This window comes from Aricia agestis, chromosome 18, assembly GCF_905147365.1.
Source record: "Aricia agestis chromosome 18, ilAriAges1.1, whole genome shotgun sequence".
In the NCBI taxonomy this organism is placed as follows: Eukaryota; Metazoa; Arthropoda; class Insecta; order Lepidoptera; family Lycaenidae; genus Aricia; species Aricia agestis.
The window spans coordinates 11,609,098-11,622,583 of NC_056423.1; the positions used below are offsets into that span (position 1 = coordinate 11,609,098).

At 36.5% G+C, this 13,486-nt stretch overlaps 1 long non-coding RNA gene and 1 pseudogene across 1 annotated transcript in view; both read left to right on the forward strand.

Annotated features, from left to right (window-relative positions):
- The window catches only part of LOC121736240, a 53,817-nt pseudogene that overhangs the window by 22,269 nt on the left and 18,062 nt on the right, over positions 1 to 13,486 (forward strand).
- LOC121735746 overlaps positions 1 to 13,486 on the forward strand; it is a 29,839-nt gene that overhangs the window by 10,919 nt on the left and 5,434 nt on the right. The window contains exon 2 of the long non-coding RNA XR_006036900.1: positions 20 to 26. This is a non-coding gene — a long non-coding RNA (uncharacterized LOC121735746). The remainder of the gene's footprint in view (positions 1 to 19; positions 27 to 13,486) is intronic.

A 13,486-nucleotide genomic window follows, 5' to 3' on the forward strand; every position in this document is an offset into this window, starting at 1 on the left:
GTAATTTTTTGTTTGCTAGCTATTAAGTTTCGTGATCAAATAACTCAGTCAAATAGATAAATACATTTATTATACATATTTAAAATTATTTAACTACATAGTAGTTACTGCAGATATTTTTATAAGTTATTCTTTGGGAGGTCTATAAAACGTTTCAAAACCAAAACATTTGTAGTGACTGATGTAATTAAAACTAAAAGCCTATTTTATTTATTCACACATATTTACACATTCACGCGTACTCAGACATACAATCACTCTCACATAAGTACCAATTAAATAATAACTAAATAATATAAATAAAATATATTTACAACTATTTACAACATATAACTAAGTAATAATTAAAATCTGTAATTAGTTAATACTTAGATTTAAATATCGTGTCGTAAGATCCCGCGACTCTTGCGCAGCGATACCGGTTTGTACAATAGGCATCGATGTACGTTGTGCAGCCCGACCAGTGCCTCCAGATTCACTGTAATTACAGTAGATTTACTGTATTTTGGACTTTTCTACTGTCTACTGTAATGATAAAATACAGTGTAGGATTTTACTGTATATCAATTCCGATAAAATATATTTGCGTTAAACGAAACGCAGACATGGTTTTTGACCCGGCCTTTGACCTCGAAAGTAGTCTTTTGATGGGAAATGGGAATTCCCCGAATCAAATCTGTATACAGCAAAGCAACTAACAAAAACGTGTCATCTCTGGACTCTGTCTGACATAGGAAAATACGAGCAGCATACGTATCATGAAGCTGTAAATAATTTTAAATGTAATTTAAATAAAAAAGTTCTAGAACATTTCAGCTTTCAGCGTTAATTATACTACTTGACACTAGAATCTAGATGGCCAAACCTTTGAAAGATAATACATACGTAAATGCGTATAATTTTGCTTAAGTTTATTGCAATAATCATACTTGAATACTGATAACCGTTATACACTTAGTATTAAACACATTTAATAGCTAAAACCGTAGTTATATAGATTTTATTATTATATTTATACTACTTATAAAACGCCATCTGTCGTCAACTATGATAACTATTTCAAAATTTGATTGACATTTTAAAGTACTACATTTTTAAAGTTCTGAGTACTGTATCCCATAATATTGACATCAGTAGCGGTAGCACGGCGACCAGCGGAAATGCGAAAGTATGGACAAACTGTGGAAATAAACCTAAGGTGCCGTTCCGATCTTTTTTCGTTCCGAAAAATTCAATTAAAATGCCACTTTATGACACACTATAGTATATGTCATAATGTAGGATATTATTTGAATTTTTAGAACTATAGTCTGTCATAAAGTGGCTTTTTAATTGAATTATTCGGAACTAAAAAAGATCGGAACGGCACCTTAAGTTTATCTCCACAGTTTGTGACTATAGTCTGTCATAAAGTGGCATTTTAATTGAATTTTTCGGAACGAAAAAAGATCGGAACGGCACCTTAAATTTATTTCCACAGTTTGTCCATACTTTCGCATTTCCGCTGGTCGCCGTGCTAGCACTACTAGTGTAAGATAGCTGAACTACGTAGTAACATCAACATCGACCTGAGCTAGTAGTTTTGCTTTTTGCCGATAGATGAAATATTGTAAAGTGGGCGGAGCTTGGCACCCCCTCACCCCGCAAATTGTCACGCGTTGTTTCATAAGGAAATTTGATTAGCACACCTCCTCTTTGTATTAGCTTCATGATACGTATTGCGAATGCTGTTGCATTACTTTTTCATCTACATTAGGAACTTTACTTAACTATTTAACTATCGTTACCTAGGAAGACGTAGTAGCAAGGAAATTTAATGCGTATACCGTGAAAAATGAGCTCAAGTAGTGACGAAAGTGATGTTCGTGATGCTGCTGGGCCATGAAGTGCAAAGAAGAAATACCGGCAACAGTTTCGTGATGAGTGGCTCCAATTACAAGATTTTCGTAAGTGGCTCAAACGTGACAAAAACTCTCCTTATAAATGTAACTGCACTTTTTGCGATTCTTCCTTGATTGCCGACCTGGGTGCTATCAAAAAACACAGTGAAGGTTCCAAACACAAATTTCGCCTATCGGGGACATCGAAAACACATACCCTCGATAATATATTTAAGAAACAGGAACGTGGAAGTGAAGACGAGCAACGAAAAACTGCGGAAATAAAATTATCGGCCTTTATGGCAGAACATAAGATATCCCATACAGTGATGGATCATCTCATTGATTTACTTCCTACCATATTCCCAGATTCAAAAATTGCAAGAAACATCAAACTGAAACATACCAAATTACAAGCTGTTATAAACAATGTTGTCGGAGCTTCCGAAAAGGAGTGTTTGATTGAAGATTTAAAGCGCGAAAAGTTTGCTGTGATGGTAGACGAAAGTACCGATGTTGCAACAGTGAAAACGATGTGTGTCGTTGTCAAATATTACGATTCAAATAAAGGACGAATAGTCAGTAGGTTTTGGGACCTGATACAAATGTTCAACGAAAATAATGCTGGACCCGTTGGTGTCACAGACTACTCAGCCACTGCTGAAAATTTATTTGAAGCAATAATAAAATCATTTCAGGAAAGTTCTGTACCATTGGAGAACTTAATTGGATTTGGATCCGATGGCTGCAACACGATGATGGGCTGCCGCAATTCAGTGTCCTCACGTTTCAGACAGCTATGTCCTGGCATCGTCGTCATAAAATGCATTTGCCATTCTTTACATTTGTGCGCTGGCGATGCCTGTAAGGAGCTCCCTCATGATGCAGAAAAATTGACTCGACTGATATACAACTATTTCAAAAACAGTAGCAAACGTCAAGCAGAGTTAAAAGAATTCCAAGCCTTCACAGACACAGATGTTCACAAAATACTACGTCCAGCACAAACTCGTTGGTTGTCTTTGTCTGATCTTGTGAACCGAATCATGGAGCAGTGGGATGCTTTAAGATTGTATTTTGACAATAAATGGCTGGAAGACCAGGATTGCCAAGACATTCACAGTCTTTTAAACGATGGTATCATCAAGGCATATTTTTATTTTTTATGTTGGATGCTGCCAAAATTTACCCGCGTCAATACGTTTTTTCAAAGTGAAAATCCAGTAATCATCGAAGCTCATACCAAAATGACTGAGCTGTACAGAGAACTACTGTCGCTATTTAAAACTCCAAATCATTTAAGAAACACCCCATTAGACGGAATCGACCCTACTGACGGAAGGCATTACATTAATGTGAAAGATATATATTTGGGATTGGGTGTAGCTAATCAAATTGCGAATCCTGAGATACAGGTTCGTACAGAAGCAATAGCAGAGCTAAAACAAAAATGCCTCAATTTTATCGTGAAAGCTTGCGTTGGCATTCGGAAGCGATACAGTTTAAATGACCCAGTTTTGAGCTCTATTGCAAAGTTAAATCCTGATATATGTATATCAGAGGACAGAGAACGCTCTCTTTCTTCGCTGTTTTCAGTGTTGCCAAGACTTAAACCACAAAGTCTATCCGAACAACAGAAGTTAGACGACGAATGGAGAAACATGATCATCATAGCTGAAAAACATTTGAACACAAATCAACCAGCAGACGTGTTTTGGCATCAGCTGGCTCTATTGAAAGATGATAATGGAGACAGCAAATTTCATCTTCTGCCGCGATTTATGCTTCAAATATTATCTTTGCCTCGCTCTAATGCCGAATGTGAGCGTAAGTTCAGTGAGATAAATAATATAAAAACGAAGCAGAGGAACTGCCTAATCACAGATACCATTAAAGGAAATATGTTATCCCAGCAAGCCATTCGTCGACGTTCAGAAAATTGTGTGGATTTCAAGCCCACAAAAGAAATGATTTCTAAGATGACGTCCAAAATATATCAGAAGCATGAAAATATTATTTTTGAATAGGTACATGATTAATAAATGAATAAAAAGTGCTATAAATATTGTAGTAAATCAATCATTGTTTTCTTTTAAATCTGTAAAATTTTACTGTAATTCTACTGTATTTAGTAAGTCTAATTTACTTCATTTTTTTAGGATTCCCTGTATTTTTTCACTGACAACACTGTAATTTCACATTTTGAATCTGGAAGCACTGCTCGGTTTTGAAGCTGCGCGCGCTACTTAAAAATGCCGCGCGAAGGCCTATTACGGCCGTTAAAGTACGGCGTACGGCGGGCACACGGCGCGGGCGTACGCTTTTCGCAGTAAATTAGTAACTAATCCATGGTAATCTACTCGACACAACTGTACACGCTCGAGATAAAAATTATACTAGCAGCGCTAAATGAGGTGGGCGCACGCGACGGGTGCCCGCTCGCGGATTCGGGGCCCGCGGCGGTCTTTCGACGCGTCCGCGCCCGTATCCGCCCGTGTTTTAGCGTTGGCCCTCAGGACCGGGACACAAAAACACGATACGACGTCGTATCGTGTTTTTGTGTCCCGGCCCTTAGATCTCTGTATGTCAAATCTAACATTTCTTTTTAAATTAAAAATTAAAATAAAAAAAATAAAACATTCTAAAATTAAAAAAAAGATAGGTGAAAATAATTGCGAAATTATCTTATCAACTCCCAAGCGGCCCAAGCGGGCCGCGATAAGTGATAAAAATAGATTTCCAAGAAGCGCGTTCAAAGAATTAACCGGTTAATTTGGGTTTTCAAAATCGTTTGTGTGTTAGTAACCGGTAACCTTTACCATTTGGATTACGTAAAAGCCGTTCGCTTGTTTAACCGGTAAATAAAAGAATGATATATTTACCGGTTTTTAACCGAAATAAACCGGTATTTTCAAACCGGTTCCGAGCCCTGGTAAGTACCACCCGCGGGTAGCAAATCAGTAGGGACTCACAAGCGAGCGGTGGCGCACGCGCAAGATTTTTCGTCGCGTATCTACGTTTACTGATCATAGAGGAATTTTATTCATGATACTGGTTTAACCGCTGTGGCAAAATCGTTATAAATCTTATAAAAATGAACAATTAAGAAAGGCCAATGAAATATGTATTTGAATAAGGTATTTAAATATAAAAAGTAGATAAAAACTATACAAACATAGCAAATAAACCAATTTCATACAAAGAAACGCACAAACTACACAGAAATAAACACAAGTTACTATGTTTAAATTATTGTAAAAGTTTCCTGCACTATAATCGAATATATAAAAGTACTATAAAATATAGGTTGGGTCACTAAAATTTTATATTACTATAAAAAGGTTTGCTATTCATACCAATAGTAATTAAAAAAGAATATTTCGTTTTTTAAAAGGCGAAAACCTTAATTTCGTCAGAAGAGGTACGAGTTATGCGATAGACAGAGAGCGGACATATGCAGGTGAATATAATTGTAGGCACCTAGCACTGCGCGGTCGGAATTTGAACTTAATAGTATCGTAACATGAGTCGTTATTTCTTTAAAAGGGAAAACCCTTTTAAAGAAAGTACTACTAATATATATTCTGTGAAAGTGGTAAAATTGTAAGGGCAAAATCTGTGAAGTTAGTTGAATGCAAATGTCATTATAAGTGTACTGAACATTTTACAATGGAAGACCGCCTCCGTGGTCTAGTGGTATAGAGCGCGGCTCTTGACTCGGAGGTCGTGGGTTCAATTCCCGCGTTGGAAACATGTTATTTCCAAGTTTGGTTAGGACAATGCAGTCTGATCACAATCAGGTGAACAAGTAAGATGATCCATGCGTCGGATGGGCATGTAAAAAGTCGGTCCTGCGCCTGATCTCTCGCCAGTCGTGTCGGTCGTCCGTCCCACTGGGTTATGAGAGTAAAGGAATAGAGAGTGCTCTTGTGTACTGCGCACACACTTGGGCACTAGAAAATTACTCCTGCGTAGCTGGCCTGGTTTCAATGAAACCGGCCACCGTCACCGAAACCGGTGTGGGGAGCTATTATAATTATTAATGGAAGACCGCATAGCTATTTTCAATGACTTTAAAATTACAAAATGAACAGGCTAAATGGGCTTTTATAAACAGCCATGTATCTAAAATTCAACCGAAAAGGCGATACAAACTAAAAGAAGGTGAAGAGTCTGGAAAACAATTCTCAAGAGCTTACACTCTGCCATGTAGAAAGAAAAATGATGAAAATACCAAAGTTTGGAAATGCTTTTTCCTAGCCACCCTAGACATTTCTGGTAAAAAAATACTGCTCTCAGCAAGAAAAAAGATACTGGAATCATTGATATAGATTTGAGAGGCAAGAATCCTGCACCAAATAGAATATCTGAAGAGCGAAAGGAGTACATACGACAGCACATTAAATCCATACCAGTGGTAGGATCCCATTACTGTATACTGTAGAAGTACAACACAAAGGAAATACTTACCACGAGGGCTTTCAGAAAATAAGCTCTATAAAGATTATATCGAATTCTGCAAAGAAAAAGAAATAACAGCAGAGTCTTCATCATTTTATAAAAAGATTTTTACTACTGAATTTAATCTTGGCTTTCATAGGCCAAAAAAATATCAGTGTGACTACTGCACAATATTCAAAAACTAAGTAACTAACTCCAGTGGAAATTCAAGAAGAACTTCTAGTACCTTCTGAGACACCTAATAATGACAACAGACCATTATTGCCTAGACATAGAAGACAAAAAGGGTTCGCAGTAAGTTTTACCTTTTGATATATAATACATAGAATAATACATAGAATAAAAGATATATTAATTCATTAGTGTTATGTAATAGTACAACTGGTAAAACATTAAATTTATTGTTTGTTTAAAAAAGAAGAACAAATTGATAACTTTATAGCCATGGTAGTCAATACTTTGCTCTCCTTATTTGTTGCTAAGGATTTTTTTTCAGTATATTATTCTCGGCTACTAGCTCCTTTAGATGAGGCACGGAGAATACTCAAAGAGTTGAGATGCAGTGTGCTACAGCAGATGCTGCTAATGCTGAAGGTCTACAAAATGTATCACTTAATTTAGGACGTTTAGCTAGTATAGCTGAACAATACTTTGAAAGGCTAATTCCCAAAAATGTATGGACCAAAAACCCGTAATCGAATGAAACCATTTATATGTGGCATAGTAGACTACTTATACTGTATCCCAAATACAATGTCCTTTTTGGATTAAACAATCACCGAGTACTTTAAAAACGATCGTAAATAATTGACTTTTCTTAGAGGAATCTATATGATATTCAGAACGACGCGATGCTACAAACGAAAGTGTGGCGATTAGTACGTAGTAAAAACATTTTTAATACAGATGTACAGTGTTGTAATTATGAATTTAATGTTTCAAATATTATATTTATCACTTTTATATCTGACAGTATAGAATGTTAGTTTGGTATAGAAAATAATCTGTATACAATATGTACTGTTTTTTAGGATTATTAAGTACACGATATCGGTTATATGATCGTTTTTTTATAAAATAAGGGGCAAACGAGCAAACGGGTCACCTGATGGAAAGCAACTATACTGTCGCCCATGGACACTCGCAACATTAACGAGCTGCAAGTACGTTGCCGGCCTTTGAAGGTTTGCAGGTCGTATTGAAAATATAGTGACAGTTTATTTCAGAGTTTTACAGTGCGCAGCAGAAAGTTACGCAAAAAACGCACGGTGGAAGACTGCCACTCATCAAAGTGATGAGGATGGTATATTTTTTGCGTGGAGCGATGGCGAAAAGTTGCAGGTGGTATGATTCCGAACAATTTCTTAGCGCACTCCCCGTGATACAACCGATATCGATAGAGGATTTAGAGTGAAGCCACTTGTGATTTAGTTAATTCTTAAAATATATTATGTTTGACATACTTTTTTAGGGTTCCGTACCTAAAGGGTACAAACGGGACACTATTACTGAGACTTTGATGTCTGTCCGTCTGTCTGTCTCCAGGCTCTTACTCAAGAACCGCTATAGCTAGACTTTTGAAATCTTCACAGATTGTGTATATCTGATGCCGCCGTAACAACAGATACTAAAAACGAAATAAAATTAAGATTCAAGGGAGGCTCCCATACAATAAACGTGATTTTTTGCCCTTTTTGGCTCTATAATGGCTATATTATGTAGACACATGATTTTTTTTAAGAAATCCACAATTATGTGTGTACTTTAATATTTAATCGCAAAATTAAAATAAAATAAATAATATAACGGTACGGAACCCTTCGTGCGCGAGTCCGACTCGCACTTGGCCGATTTTTTTTCTATTTAATTGTACATTATTGTCTATCAACGTCGCTTTCACGAGAAAGATCACAAAAACAAAGGAATTAACTAGTTGATTCGAAGTACTTATATCTACTACCATACTGTATATCTCAGATATTTTTTTTCAAATTATCGGTTTCGGTTATGGTTTAGAAAAAAAATGAATTGCATATTTTCAATCCACTATTTATGCTCTACTTTGATGTACAAAAATTATTTTAATCGACTATGGGTTTTTTTTTGGGCATAGTCCTTTGAATACATAATTTCTCTTAGACCTGCATAAAAGGTCTGTGGCGGTACCCACAGAGACACAGACAGAAAATACTAGATCGTCAGAAAACCAAGGTATAGAAAATAATCAAAATATAAGTAACACCCTGGATCTGCAAAATTCTTTAGTACTTAATAGAAAAAAGCTCGTCAAAAATTAGGAAAAAATATTTATTGAGATTTCACACTGAACTGAAAGTAATCTCGTCAAAAATTAGGAAAAAAATATTTATTGAGATTTCACACTTAACTGAAAGTAATGACAAGAACTCAAAAAAATAATATTTAAAAATAGGAATGTTGCAACCCCGATCTCGATTATTCTGGTGAAAGTAGTGATGATTACACACCAAATACACCCAATACAAGTGACTCGGATTGTTCAATAGTAAATAGGCGTACAAAAAAGACTTAGTGTTGTCATTCCCAAATCAGATTTAGACGAGAGCAGTGGTACATCATTTTGGTATAAAGAAGATATAATACAAGGTCGAAAACGTAAACCTAGGAAAAGTATGAAAAAACTAGAGAAGATAGTGAAACCAGAAAATAGAAAAGAAATTTAGGAAAAATTTACCAGATAAATAAAGGAAAACTCGTTAAAGAAAGGAAATTTGTAGGATGAAATGCGCTGAGAGAATTCCTGAAGTATTAATAAAAATTGTTTGATAACTATTGGAGTGTGGGTGACTGTGACAAGCGTGTGCTGTTTTTAAGTAACCTTATAGTCTGTCAAAAAAGTGAAGAAATTAAAAAGTGGCAACATCGTAGTGTTTCATATCAATCAAAGAAAAAAGGGATGACACTACGATGTTGCCACTTTTAATTTTTTAACTTTTTTGACAGGCTATATATTATCGATTAAGAAAAAAGCAACACGAAAAATTGCGGCTACAATCAAAAATCGGAATTATTCCAACGATTTTTACCTGAAGTTGGATTCAGAGTGTCATCGTATTTGTAAGGGTTGTTTTTTAAAAACATTCGATGAAATCGCCAAGTTTATCCAAACTGTGACAGATAAGATGAAATTAAGCGGTGGTGTGATAATAATTGAAAATAAATCATCAAGAGGAAAAAACCTTTGCAATAGATGATGAGAGGCTAGAAAATGTAAAAGCACACATTTTATCATTCCCTGTTTATGAAAGTCACTATGGGCGATAGATAGATAGACAAAAAAAATTACCACTCCATATATTCAGGTTATGTACAAGTCTTACTGTGAGAGGAATGAAAAGCGAGTATCACTTACCATCAATGAAAAGCGAGTATCACTTACCATCTAAGGCATCATGTGTAAAAACGATGCAACATTACTTTGAACACACACAAAGCAGCAAAGACAGCCCATCCCTGCTAATCATGGACAATTACGAAGTATATATTTGCATAGAACCTATCAATTTAGCAAAAGGAAATGGTGTTACCATTCTTACATTGCCTCCTCACTCAACAGGGAAATTACAACCACTTGATGTTGGTGTTTTCAAGCCATTTAAGACAGCTTACAACGCTGCTGTAGTCAGTTGGATGATGCGTAATCCCGGAAAAACGCTTTCTATTTACGAGGTTGCACAGTGCGTTTTGACGCACTATAGAAAAGCGTGGCTCCAATTACAAGATTTTCGTAAGTGGCTCAAACGTGACAAAAACTCTCCTTATAAATGTATCTGCACTTTTTGCGATTCTTCCTTGATTGCCGACCTGGGTGCTATCAAAAAACACAGTGAAGGTTCCAAACACAAATTTCGCCTATCGGGGACATCGAAAACACATACCCTCGATAATATATTTAAGAAACAGGAACGTGGAAGTGAAGACGAGCAACGAAAAACTGCGGAAATAAAATTATCGGCCTTTATGGCAGAACATAAGATATCCCATACAGTGATGGATCATCTCATTGATTTACTTCCTACCATATTCCCAGATTCAAAAATTGCAAGAAACATCAAACTGAAACATACCAAATTACAAGCTGTTATAAACAATGTTGTCGGAGCTTCCGAAAAGGAGTGTTTGATTGAAGATTTAAAGCGCGAAAAGTTTGCTGTGATGGTAGACGAAAGTACCGATGTTGCAACAGTGAAAACGATGTGTGTCGTTGTCAAATATTACGATTCAAATAAAGGACGAATAGTCAGTAGGTTTTGGGACCTGATACAAATGTTCAACGAAAATAATGCTGGACCCGTTGGTGTCACAGACTACTCAGCCACTGCTGAAAATTTATTTGAAGCAATAATAAAATCATTTCAGGAAAGTTCTGTACCATTGGAGAACTTAATTGGATTTGGATCCGATGGCTGCAACACGATGATGGGCTGCCGCAATTCAGTGTCCTCACGTTTCAGACAGCTATGTCCTGGCATCGTCGTCATAAAATGCATTTGCCATTCTTTACATTTGTGCGCTGGCGATGCCTGTAAGGAGCTCCCTCATGATGCAGAAAAATTGACTCGACTGATATACAACTATTTCAAAAACAGTAGCAAACGTCAAACAGAGTTAAAAGAATTCCAAGCCTTCACAGACACAGATGTTCACAAAATACTACGTCCAGCACAAACTCGTTGGTTGTCTTTGTCTGATCTTGTGAACCGAATCATGGAGCAGTGGGATGCTTTAAGATTGTATTTTGACAATAAATGGCTGGAAGACCAGGATTGCCAAGACATTCACAGTCTTTTAAACGATGGTATCATCAAGGCATATTTTTATTTTTTATGTTGGATGCTGCCAAAATTTACCCGCGTCAATACGTTTTTTCAAAGTGAAAATCCAGTAATCATCGAAGCTCATACCAAAATGACTGAGCTGTACAGAGAACTACTGTCGCTATTTAAAACTCCAAATCATTTAAGAAACACCCCATTAGACGGAATCGACCCTACTGACGGAAGGCATTACATTAATGTGAAAGATATATATTTGGGATTGGGTGTAGCTAATCAAATTGCGAATCCTGAGATACAGGTTCGTACAGAAGCAATAGCAGAGCTAAAACAAAAATGCCTCAATTTTATCGTGAAAGCTTGCGTTGGCATTCGGAAGCGATACAGTTTAAATGACCCAGTTTTGAGCTCTATTGCAAAGTTAAATCCTGATATATGTATATCAGAGGACAGAGAACGCTCTCTTTCTTCGCTGTTTTCAGTGTTGCCAAGACTTAAACCACAAAGTCTATCCGAACAACAGAAGTTAGACGACGAATGGAGAAACATGATCATCATAGCTGAAAAACATTTGAACACAAATCAACCAGCAGACGTGTTTTGGCATCAGCTGGCTCTATTGAAAGATGATAATGGAGACAGCAAATTTCATCTTCTGCCGCGATTTATGCTTCAAATATTATCTTTGCCTCGCTCTAATGCCGAATGTGAGCGTAAGTTCAGTGAGATAAATAATATAAAAACGAAGCAGAGGAACTGCCTAATCACAGATACCATTAAAGGAAATATGTTATCCCAGCAAGCCATTCGTCGACGTTCAGAAAATTGTGTGGATTTCAAGCCCACAAAAGAAATGATTTCTAAGATGACGTCCAAAATATATCAGAAGCATGAAAATATTATTTTTGAATAGGTACATGATTAATAAATGAATAAAAAGTGCTATAAATATTGTAGTAAATCAATCATTGTTTTCTTTTAAATCTGTAAAATTTTACTGTAATTCTACTGTATTTAGTAAGTCTAATTTACTTCATTTTTTTAGGATTCCCTGTATTTTTTCACTGACAACACTGTAATTTCACATTTTGAATCTGGAAGCACTGCTCGGTTTTGAAGCTGCGCGCGCTACTTAAAAATGCCGCGCGAAGGCCTATTACGGCCGTTAAAGTACGGCGTACGGCGGGCACACGGCGCGGGCGTACGCTTTTCGCAGTAAATTAGTAACTAATCCATGGTAATCTACTCGACACAACTGTACACGCTCGAGATAAAAATTATACTAGCAGCGCTAAATGAGGTGGGCGCACGCGACGGGTGCCCGCTCGCGGATTCGGGGCCCGCGGCGGTCTTTCGACGCGTCCGCGCCCGTATCCGCCCGTGTTTTAGCGTTGGCCCTCAGGACCGGGACACAAAAACACGATACGACGTCGTATCGTGTTTTTGTGTCCCGGCCCTTAGATCTCTGTATGTCAAATCTAACATTTCTTTTTAAATTAAAAATTAAAATAAAAAAAATAAAACATTCTAAAATTAAAAAAAAGATAGGTGAAAATAATTGCGAAATTATCTTATCAACTCCCAAGCGGCCCAAGCGGGCCGCGATAAGTGATAAAAATAGATTTCCAAGAAGCGCGTTCAAAGAATTAACCGGTTAATTTGGGTTTTCAAAATCGTTTGTGTGTTAGTAACCGGTAACCTTTACCATTTGGATTACGTAAAAGCCGTTCGCTTGTTTAACCGGTAAATAAAAGAATGATATATTTACCGGTTTTTTACCGAAATAAACCGGTATTTTCAAACCGGTTCCGAGCCCTGGTAAGTACCACCCGCGGGTAGCAAATCAGTAGGGACTCACAAGCGAGCGGTGGCGCACGCGCAAGATTTTTCGTCGCGTATCTACGTTTACTGATCATAGAGGAATTTTATTCATGATACTGGTTTAACCGCTGTGGCAAAATCGTTATAAATCTTATAAAAATGAACAATTAAGAAAGGCCAATGAAATATGTATTTGAATAAGGTATTTAAATATAAAAAGTAGATAAAAACTATACAAACATAGCAAATAAACCAATTTCATACAAAGAAACGCACAAACTACACAGAAATAAACACAAGTTACTATGTTTAAATTATTGTAAAAGTTTCCTGCACTATAATCGAATATATAAAAGTACTATAAAATATAGGTTGGGTCACTAAAATTTTATATTACTATAAAAAGGTTTGCTATTCATACCAATAGTAATTAAAAAAGAATATTTCGTTTTTTAAAAGGCGAAAACCTTGATTTCGTCAGAAGAGGTACGAGTTATGCGATAGACAGAG